Source organism: Pseudophryne corroboree, chromosome 3 (assembly GCF_028390025.1).
Source record: "Pseudophryne corroboree isolate aPseCor3 chromosome 3, aPseCor3.hap2, whole genome shotgun sequence".
Lineage (NCBI taxonomy): Eukaryota > Metazoa > Chordata > Amphibia > Anura > Myobatrachidae > Pseudophryne > Pseudophryne corroboree.
The window spans coordinates 85,546,503-85,555,735 of NC_086446.1; the positions used below are offsets into that span (position 1 = coordinate 85,546,503).

Consider the following 9,233-nt stretch of genomic DNA (forward strand, 5'->3'; position numbering starts at 1 on the left):
AATCATGTGGAAGACTTCTGGATGAAGTCCCCACTCTCCCGGGTGTAGATCGTGTCTGCTGAGGAAGTCTGCTTCCCAGTTGTCCACTCCCGGAATGAATACTGCTGACAGTGCTATCACATGATCTTCCGCCCAGCGAAGAATCCTTGCAGCTTCTGCCATTGCTGTCCTGCTTCTTGTGCCGCCCTGTCTGTTTACGTGGGCGACTGCCGTGATGTTGTCCGACTGGATCAACACCGGCTGACCCTGAAGCAGGGGTTTTGCCAGACTTAGAGCATTGTAAATCGCTCTTAGCTCCAGTATATTTATGTGAAGAGACATCTCCAGGCTTGACCATACTCCCTGGAAGTTTCTTCCCTGTGTGACCGCTCCCCAGCCTCTCAGACTGGCATCCGTGGTCACCAGGACCCAGTCCTGTATGCCGAATCTGCGGCCCTCTAACAGATGAGCACTCTGCAACCACCACAGAAGAGACACCCTTGTCCGTGGCGATAAGGTTATCCGCTGATGCATCTGCAGATGTGATCCGGACCATTTGTCCAGCAGATCCCACTGAAAAGTTTGTGCGTGGAATCTGCCGAATGGAATCGCTTCGTAAGAAGCCACCATCTTTCCCAGGACTCTTGTGCATTGATGCACAGACACTTTCCCTGGTTTTAGGAGGTTCCTGACAAGTTCGGATAACTCCCTGGCTTTCTCCTCCGGAAGAAACACCTTTTTCTGAACCGTGTCCAGAATCATTCCCAGGAACAGCAGACGTGTCGTCGGGGTCAACTGAGATTTTGGAAAATTCAGAATCCACCCGTGTTGTTGCAGCACTAGTCGGGTTAGTGCTACTCCGTCCTCCAGCTGTTCTCTGGACCTTGCCCTTATCAGGAGATCGTCCAAGTAAGGGATAATTAATACGCCTCTTCTTCGCAGAAGAATCATCATTTCGGCCATTACCTTGGTAAAGACCCGAGGTGCCGTGGACAATCCAAACGGCAGCGTCTGAAACTGATAATGACAGTTTTGCACCACGAACCTGAGGTACCCTTGATGTGAAGGGCAAATTGGGACATGCAGGTAAGCATCCTTTATGTCCAGGGACACCATAAAGTCCCCTTCTTCCAGATTCGCTATCACTGCTCTGAGTGACTCCATCTTGAACTTGAATTTTTGTATGTACAGGTTCAAAGATTTCAGATTTAGAATAGGTCTTACCGAGCCGTCCGGCTTCGGTACCACAAATAGCGTGGAGTAATACCCCTTTCCCTGTTGTAGGAGGGGTACCTTGACTATCACCTGCTGAGAAAACAGCTTGTGAATGGCTTCCAATACCGTCGCCCTGTCTGAGGGAGACGTTGGCAAAGCAGACTTTAGGAACCTGCGAGGGGGAGACTTCTCGAATTCCAACCTGTAACCCTGAGATACTACCTGCAGGATCCAGGGGTCCACCTGTGAGCAAGCCCACTGTGCGCTGAAATTCTTGAGTCGACCCCCCACCGCTCCTGAGTACGCTTGTAAGGCCCCAGCGTCATGCTGAGGGCTTTGCAGAACCCTGAGAGGGCTTCTGTTCCTGGGCAGGGGCTGCTTGCTGCCCTCTCTTACCCCTTCCTCTGCCCCGAGGCAGATATGACTGTCCTTTTGTCCGCTTGTTCTTATAGGACCGAAAGGACTGCGGCTGAAAAGACGGTGTCTTTTTCTGTTGGGAGGGGGTCTGAGGTAAAAAGGTGGATTTTCCGGCAGTTGCCGTGGCCACCAGATCCGATAGACCGACGCCAAATAATTCCTCCCCTTTATACGGCAATACTTCCATATGTCGTTTGGAATCCGCATCACCTGACCACTGTCGCGTCCATAAACTTCTTCTGGCAGATATGGACATCGCATTTACTCTCGATGCCAGAGTGCAAATATCTCTCTGGGCATCTCGCATATAAAGAAAAGCATCCTTTAATTGCTCTATAGTCAATAAAATACTGTCCCTATCCAGGGTATCAATATTTTCAGTCAGGGAATCCAACCAGACGACCCCAGCACTGCACATCCAGGCTGAGGCGATGGCTGGTCGCAGTATAACACCAGTATGTGTGTATATACTTTTTAGGGTAGTTTCCAGTCTCCTATCAGCTGGATCCCTGAGGGCGGCCGTATCAGGAGACGGTAACGCCACTTGTTTTGACAAGCGTGTGAGCGCCTTATCCACCCTAGGGGGTGTTTCCCAGCGCGCCCTAACCTCTGGCGGGAAAGGGTATAATGCTAATAACTTTTTTGAAATTAGCACTTTTCTATCTGGGTTAACCCACGCTTCATCACATACATCATTTAATTCCTCTGATTCAGGAAAAACTACAGGTAGTTTTTTCACCCCCCACATAATACCCCTTTTTGTGGTACTTGCAGTATCAGAGATATGCAAAGCCTCCTTCATTGCCGTGATCATATAACGTGTGGCCCTACTTGAAAATACGTTTGTTTCATCACCGTCGACACTAGATTCAGTGTCTGTGTCTGGGTCTGTGTCGACCGACTGAGGTAAAGGGCGCTTTACAGCCCCTGACGGTGTCTGAGACGCCTGGGCAGGTACTAACTGGTTTGCCGGCCGTCTCATGTCGTCAACTGATTTTTGTAATGTGCTGACATTATCACGTAATTCCATAAACAAAGCCATCCATTCCGGTGTCGACTCCCTGGGGAGTGACATCACCATTATCGGCAATTGCTCTGCCTCCACACCAACATCGTCCTCATACATGTCGACACACACGTACCGACACACAGCAGACACACAGGGAATGCTCTTATCGAAGACAGGACCCCACTAGCCCTTTGGGGAGACAGAGGGAGAGTTTGCCAGCACACACCCAAGCGCTATAATATATATGGGAACAACCTTATATAAGTGTTGTTCCTTATAGCAGCTTAAATATATCAAAATATCACAAAAAAATGCCCCCCCTCTCTGTTTTACCCTGTTTCTGTAGTGCAGTGCAGGGGAGAGTCCTGGGAGCCTTCCTCACAGCGGAGCTGAGCAGGAAAATGGCGCTGTGTGCTGAGGAGAATAAGCCCTGCCCCCTATTTCGGCTGGCTTTTCTCCCGGAGTTTTAGATATCTGGCATGGGTTAAATACATACATATAGCCTCAATGGCTATATGTGATGTATTCTTTTGCCATAAAGGTATTAAATATTGCTGCCCAGGGCGCCCCCAGCAGCGCCCTGCACCCTCCGTGACCGCTTGGTGTGAAGTGTGTGACAACAATGGCGCACAGCTGCAGTGCTGTGCGCTACCTTCATGAAGACTGAAGAGCCTTCTGCCGCCTGTTTCCAGACCTTCAATCTTCAGCATCTGTAAGGGGGGTCGGCGGCGCGGCTCCGGGACGAACCCCAGGGTGAGACCTGTGTTCCGACTCCCTCTGGAGCTAATGGTGTCCAGTAGCCTAAGAATCCAATCCATCCTGCACGCAAGTGAGTTGAAATTCTCTCCCCTAAGTCCCTCGATGCAGTGAGCCTGTTGCCAGCAGGACTCACTGAAAATAAAAAACCTAAAAACTTTTTCTAAGCAGCTCTTTAGGAGAGCCACCTAGATTGCACCCTGCTCGGACGGGCACAAAAACCTAACTGAGGCTTGGAGGAGGGTCATAGGGGGAAGAGCCAGTACACACCACCTAATCCTAAAGCTTTATTTTTGTGCCCTGTCTCCTGCGGAGCCGCTATTCCCCATGGTCCTGACGGAGTCCCCAGCATCCACTTAGGACGTTAGAGAAAGGATGTAACCGCAAAGCATTATCACCGCATCTGGCGGAAATATGTTGCGTGGTGCGAGGCCAAAAAGGCCCCGACTGAGGAATTTCAACTGGGTCGATTTCTGCATTTCCTGCAAGCAGGAGTGTCTATGGGCCTAAAATTAGGATCCATTAAGGTCCAGATTTCGGCCCTGTCGATTTTCTTTCAGAGAGAACTGGCTTCAGTGCCTGAAGTCCAGACGTTTGTTAAGGGAGTGCTACATATACAGCCTCCTTTTGTGCCTCCAGTGGCACCCTGGGATCTGAATGTTGTTTTGGGTTTCCTAAAATCACATTGGTTTGAACCACTCAACACTGTGGACTTAAAATATCTCACATGGAAAGTGGTCATGCTGTTGGCCCTGGCTTCAGCCAGGCGTGTGTCAGAATTGGCGGCTTTATCCTGTAAAAGCCCTTACCTGATTTTTCATACGGACAGGGCAGAATTGAGGACTCGTCCTCAATTTCTCCCAAAGGTGGTTTCAGCGTTTCATCTGAACCAGCCTATTGTGGTACCTGCGGCTACTAAGGACTTGGAGGACTCCAAGTTGCTGGACGTTGTCAGGGCCCTGAAAATATATGTTTCCAGGACGGCTGGAGTCAGAAAATCTGACTCGCTATTTATCCTGTACGCACCCAACAAGCTGGGTGCTCCTGCTTCTAAGCAGACTATTGCTCGCTGGATTTGTAGTACAATTCAGCTTGCGCATTCTGTGGCAGTCACATGATTCAAAGAAGAAAGGAAAATGTCCAAAATGTGGTGCACAAAAAATATACGGTAGCTAAAATATAACTTTTATTAGTATTCCAAGTAAAAGATATGCATAAAAAGCGAAGAATTTATTTAAAAGAGAAAGTGTAGAGGTGTCAAAAAGAATGAAAATGTGTATTAAAAAAACGCTATATGTGAAAGGACTCTATGAAATATTTTTTCTTTTTTCTGAAGAAATTCACAGAATAAAGGGAGAGCAAAGGGTCTGTGCCCAATGTATTAATGTAACATAATATGACATCCAATCTTGGGTACAGTATGATCTCCAGTAAACATATCAATCAATATTAAATCTGTGGGACTTTATGGGTTTATTTTACATATATTCTTGTTTCTTAAATTATGCCCTAATGGGTGGGATTCCCAATGTCCTCAAAAAGTGTCATGCACCTCGAGCTCTAGGCCTCACAGTTAGACTTGTTAGTTAAACTTATATATTCTGTATAAGAAATACATTAATAGGTGCTAGCGCCCACTGCCAAGCCTCTTGTGAATATATCTAAATATATATATATAGTGATTTGTTTAGATATATTTATTGTGGACCTATCCACTTAAGGCTCCAAAAGTCCCTCCTATCTCACATAAGTGGTAGTGTGAATGGAAAAATCCCATTCAACGTGATGTTATATCTATCTTTGTACCACTGAGATGGGGAATGATAAGTGGCTCCCAAATCTCAGGTTAAACTAATACACTGAGGGAGAGAAGTGTTGGGATATAGTAACTGTATAAATACTCCTTATAGATAAAGTTTCCTTATCCCAAAGGAGTGTACTATGCAAACTCCCTTATCTTGATATTGGATAGCAAAATCTTGGAGTGTGGTAGCATATATAATCTCACTATCTCTATACTCCAAGTATTAAGGATTCTGGGAAATGCATATATAATTTTTACAGTGTCTCTTCAACACTATCTTTTACTACCACTGTGGGGCAGTCAAGCACTAAGAATATCTAAACAGTGGGTCACTCTAGGTGCATTCACATATGATTGATGTTCACAATATTACAACATGATTGAAATAAAAGTTAAAGTAAATATAGAGTCCATCATTTTCACATAAGCTACAGCAACCTAACGCGGCGTTTCGCTATTTAGCTTCGTCAGAGGCAAGCCGATTGCCTTCCGGGTCCGCTTTTTAAACCCACTGGGATGACTCAGCGGCCAATCAGAATCCCTGCTCATGCGGGACAACCTATCGCCCGCTGCCGCATCACGTTTATCCCGCCTCACTCCCTTGATTGACAGGAGTTTCACAGGGCTAGGGGCTCAGTGGCGCATGGGCAGAAAGGGTGGTGCGTGTCACTGAGTCTCTTATTGCTAGACCAAAGTAATCAAATGCCGATATACGGCGCATGAAGTCAGCTATTCGGGCAGTATTCTACTGTATAGAGGGATTGTTCTTACACATACTCGCTCCAAAAGTCCCCTCTTTTAATATATCCCCTTAGTCTTTGGTTTGACTGGGTGAGAGTACGGATCTGAAGTCCGAGCTCTGGGTCACATGACCACGGCTCCCATTCTATATATATGATTGTCTCAGACATTTTTGAGGATCACCTATCTGCTTGCTAAGATGATTCGTTATGGCTCAGGAAAGTTATGAGAAATAAACACTAATGCTGGGCATAATTCAAAAGTTTTATTTTTTACTTTTTACTCCCATGGACATCATTATGTTATTCTTTTGCTGTGTAATCACCACTTTATTATAATGATCCTATTCATATTCGTATCAAATTCATTAGACAGAGCAAAAATATGTAAATTAATAAATGAGTGTGTGGATATATTGTGACTGTTCCATTGCAAGAAGGTTTATACTAAAAGAAAATCGTGAAGTTAATCTTAATGATAAAATAGTGAAGGGATGAGTGATAAGGGGTGAGTGTATTGGGAAAAATTATGAAACACTTGTAAATGTATTTATATGAACCTTAGGGGATATTAATAATAAGTTGTTAATTGTGAATGTCACATTGATCATAAAGGTGTGTTCTTTGGAAAGCTTAATTGGTGTATGTGATTGTGGTCCACACTAAAACAAACGGTGTACGTGATTGTAAATGCCCAAATCCACGAAACACAAAAAGTGAAAAAACAGTGAGAGGGGGAGGGGAGGGAGAGGGAGGGGAAAGAATCAAATTGAATCTAAATGTGAAAGAATACGTATTGGTGTTCACATAATGGTGTCGAACTAAGATGAAGCGGAGTAAAGTGTAAAAGTGTCTGTATATCAAAAGTGAATCTATGAGTTTTATATTGTTTGGAATGGGTTTATATAAGAAGAGGCAGATGATACTGGAGCAGCCTAATAGTGGGAGAGGAGATATTCGGTCTCATCTGAGGAAAGGTATGTAACTATTTTCTTCATTAAGACCGTAAGGTGTTAATGTATTCATAAGGAAAATCAGTTTTGTTTCTTGTCTGAGTAATTCTCCATCTATATCTCCCCCCCTGATGTTTAGATTGACTCTTTTCATTCCATATGCTGTGAGAAAGTTGGGATTGTTATCATGGTACCTGAGAAAATGTCTCGCTATAGGAGTAAGGGGTCTGAAGTTGCGGTGATCTTTCTCTGCATTTCTAATGCTACCTAGATGTTCTAGTATCCTCTGTTTAAGGGGCCTTTTTGTTTTTCCTATATAGCTTAAATTGCAGGGACATTGAAGATTGTAAATGATTGCTGTTGTGTTGCAATCGATATGTTCTTGGATGTTCCATGTTTTTCCAAATCTATCTTTATATGTGTTGACATTTCTCATAGTTGAACATGCTTTACATCTTCCACAATTCGTCAACGAATTGTGGAAGATGTAAAGCATGTTCAACTATGAGAAAAACAAAAAGGCCCCTTAAACAGAGGATACTAGAACATCTAGGTAGCATTAGAAATGCAGAGAAAGATCACCGCAACTTCAGACCCCTTACTCCTATAGCGAGACATTTTCTCAGGTACCATGATAACAATCCCAACTTTCTCACAGCATATGGAATGAAAAGAGTCAATCTAAACATCAGGGGGGGAGATATAGATGGAGAATTACTCAGACAAGAAACAAAACTGATTTTCCTTATGAATACATTAACACCTTACGGTCTTAATGAAGAAAATAGTTACATACCTTTCCTCAGATGAGACCGAATATCTCCTCTCCCACTATTAGGCTGCTCCAGTATCATCTGCCTCTTCTTATATAAACCCATTCCAAACAATATAAAACTCATAGATTCACTTTTGATATACAGACACTTTTACACTTTACTCCGCTTCATCTTAGTTCGACACCATTATGTGAACACCAATACGTATTCTTTCACATTTAGATTCAATTTGATTCTTTCCCCTCCCTCTCCCTCCCCTCCCCTTCCCCTCTCACTGTTTTTTCACTTTTTGTGTTTCGTGGATTTGGGCATTTACAATCACGTACACCGTTTGTTTTAGTGTGGACCACAATCACATACACCAATTAAGCTTTCCAAAGAACACACCTTTATGATCAATGTGACATTCACAATTAACAACTTATTATTAATATCCCCTAAGGTTCATATAAATACATTTACAAGTGTTTCATAATTTTTCCCAATACACTCACCCCTTATCACTCATCCCTTCACTATTTTATCATTAAGATTAACTTCACGATTTTCTTTTAGTATAAACCTTCTTGCAATGGAACAGTCACAATATATCCACACACTCATTTATTAATTTACATATTTTTGCTCTGTCTAATGAATTTGATACGAATATGAATAGGATCATTATAATAAAGTGGTGATTACACAGCAAAAGAATAACATAATGATGTCCATGGGAGTAAAAAGTAAAAAATAAAACTTTTGAATTATGCCCAGCATTAGTGTTTATTTCTCATAACTTTCCTGAGCCATAACGAATCATCTTAGCAAGCAGATAGGTGATCCTCAAAAATGTCTGAGACAATCATATATATAGAATGGGAGCCGTGGTCATGTGACCCAGAGCTCGGACTTCAGATCCGTACTCTCACCCAGTCAAACCAAAGACTAAGGGGATATATTAAAAGAGGGGACTTTTGGAGCGAGTATGTGTAAGAACAATCCCTCTATACAGTAGAATACTGCCCGAATAGCTGACTTCATGCGCCGTATATCGGCATTTGATTACTTTGGTCTAGCAATAAGAGACTCAGTGACACGCACCACCCTTTCTGCCCATGCGCCACTGAGCCCCTAGCCCTGTGAAACTCCTGTCAATCAAGGGAGTGAGGCGGGATAAACGTGATGCGGCAGCGGGCGATAGGTTGTCCCGCATGAGCAGGGATTCTGATTGGCCGCTGAGTCATCCCAGTGGGTTTAAAAAGCGGACCCGGAAGGCAATCGGCTTGCCTCTGACGAAGCTAAATAGCGAAACGCCGCGTTAGGTTGCTGTAGCTTATGTGAAAATGATGGACTCTATATTTACTTTAACTTTTATTTCAATCATGTTGTAATATTGTGAACATCAATCATATGTGAATGCACCTAGAGTGACCCACTGTTTAGATATTCTTAGTGCTTGACTGCCCCACAGTGGTAGTAAAAGATAGTGTTGAAGAGACACTGTAAAAATTATACATGCATTTCCCAGAATCCTTAATACTTGGAGTATAGAGATAGTGAGATTATATATGCTACCACACTCCAAGATTTTGCTATCCAATA

General features: G+C 43.6%; 1 pseudogene; it reads right to left on the reverse strand.

Annotated features, from left to right (window-relative positions):
• Nucleotides 1–8,157, reverse strand: part of LOC135057191 (kinesin-like protein KIF15-B) — a 30,334-nt pseudogene extending 22,177 nt beyond the window's left edge.
• Between the last annotated feature and the right edge of the window lie 1,076 nt (nt 8,158–9,233).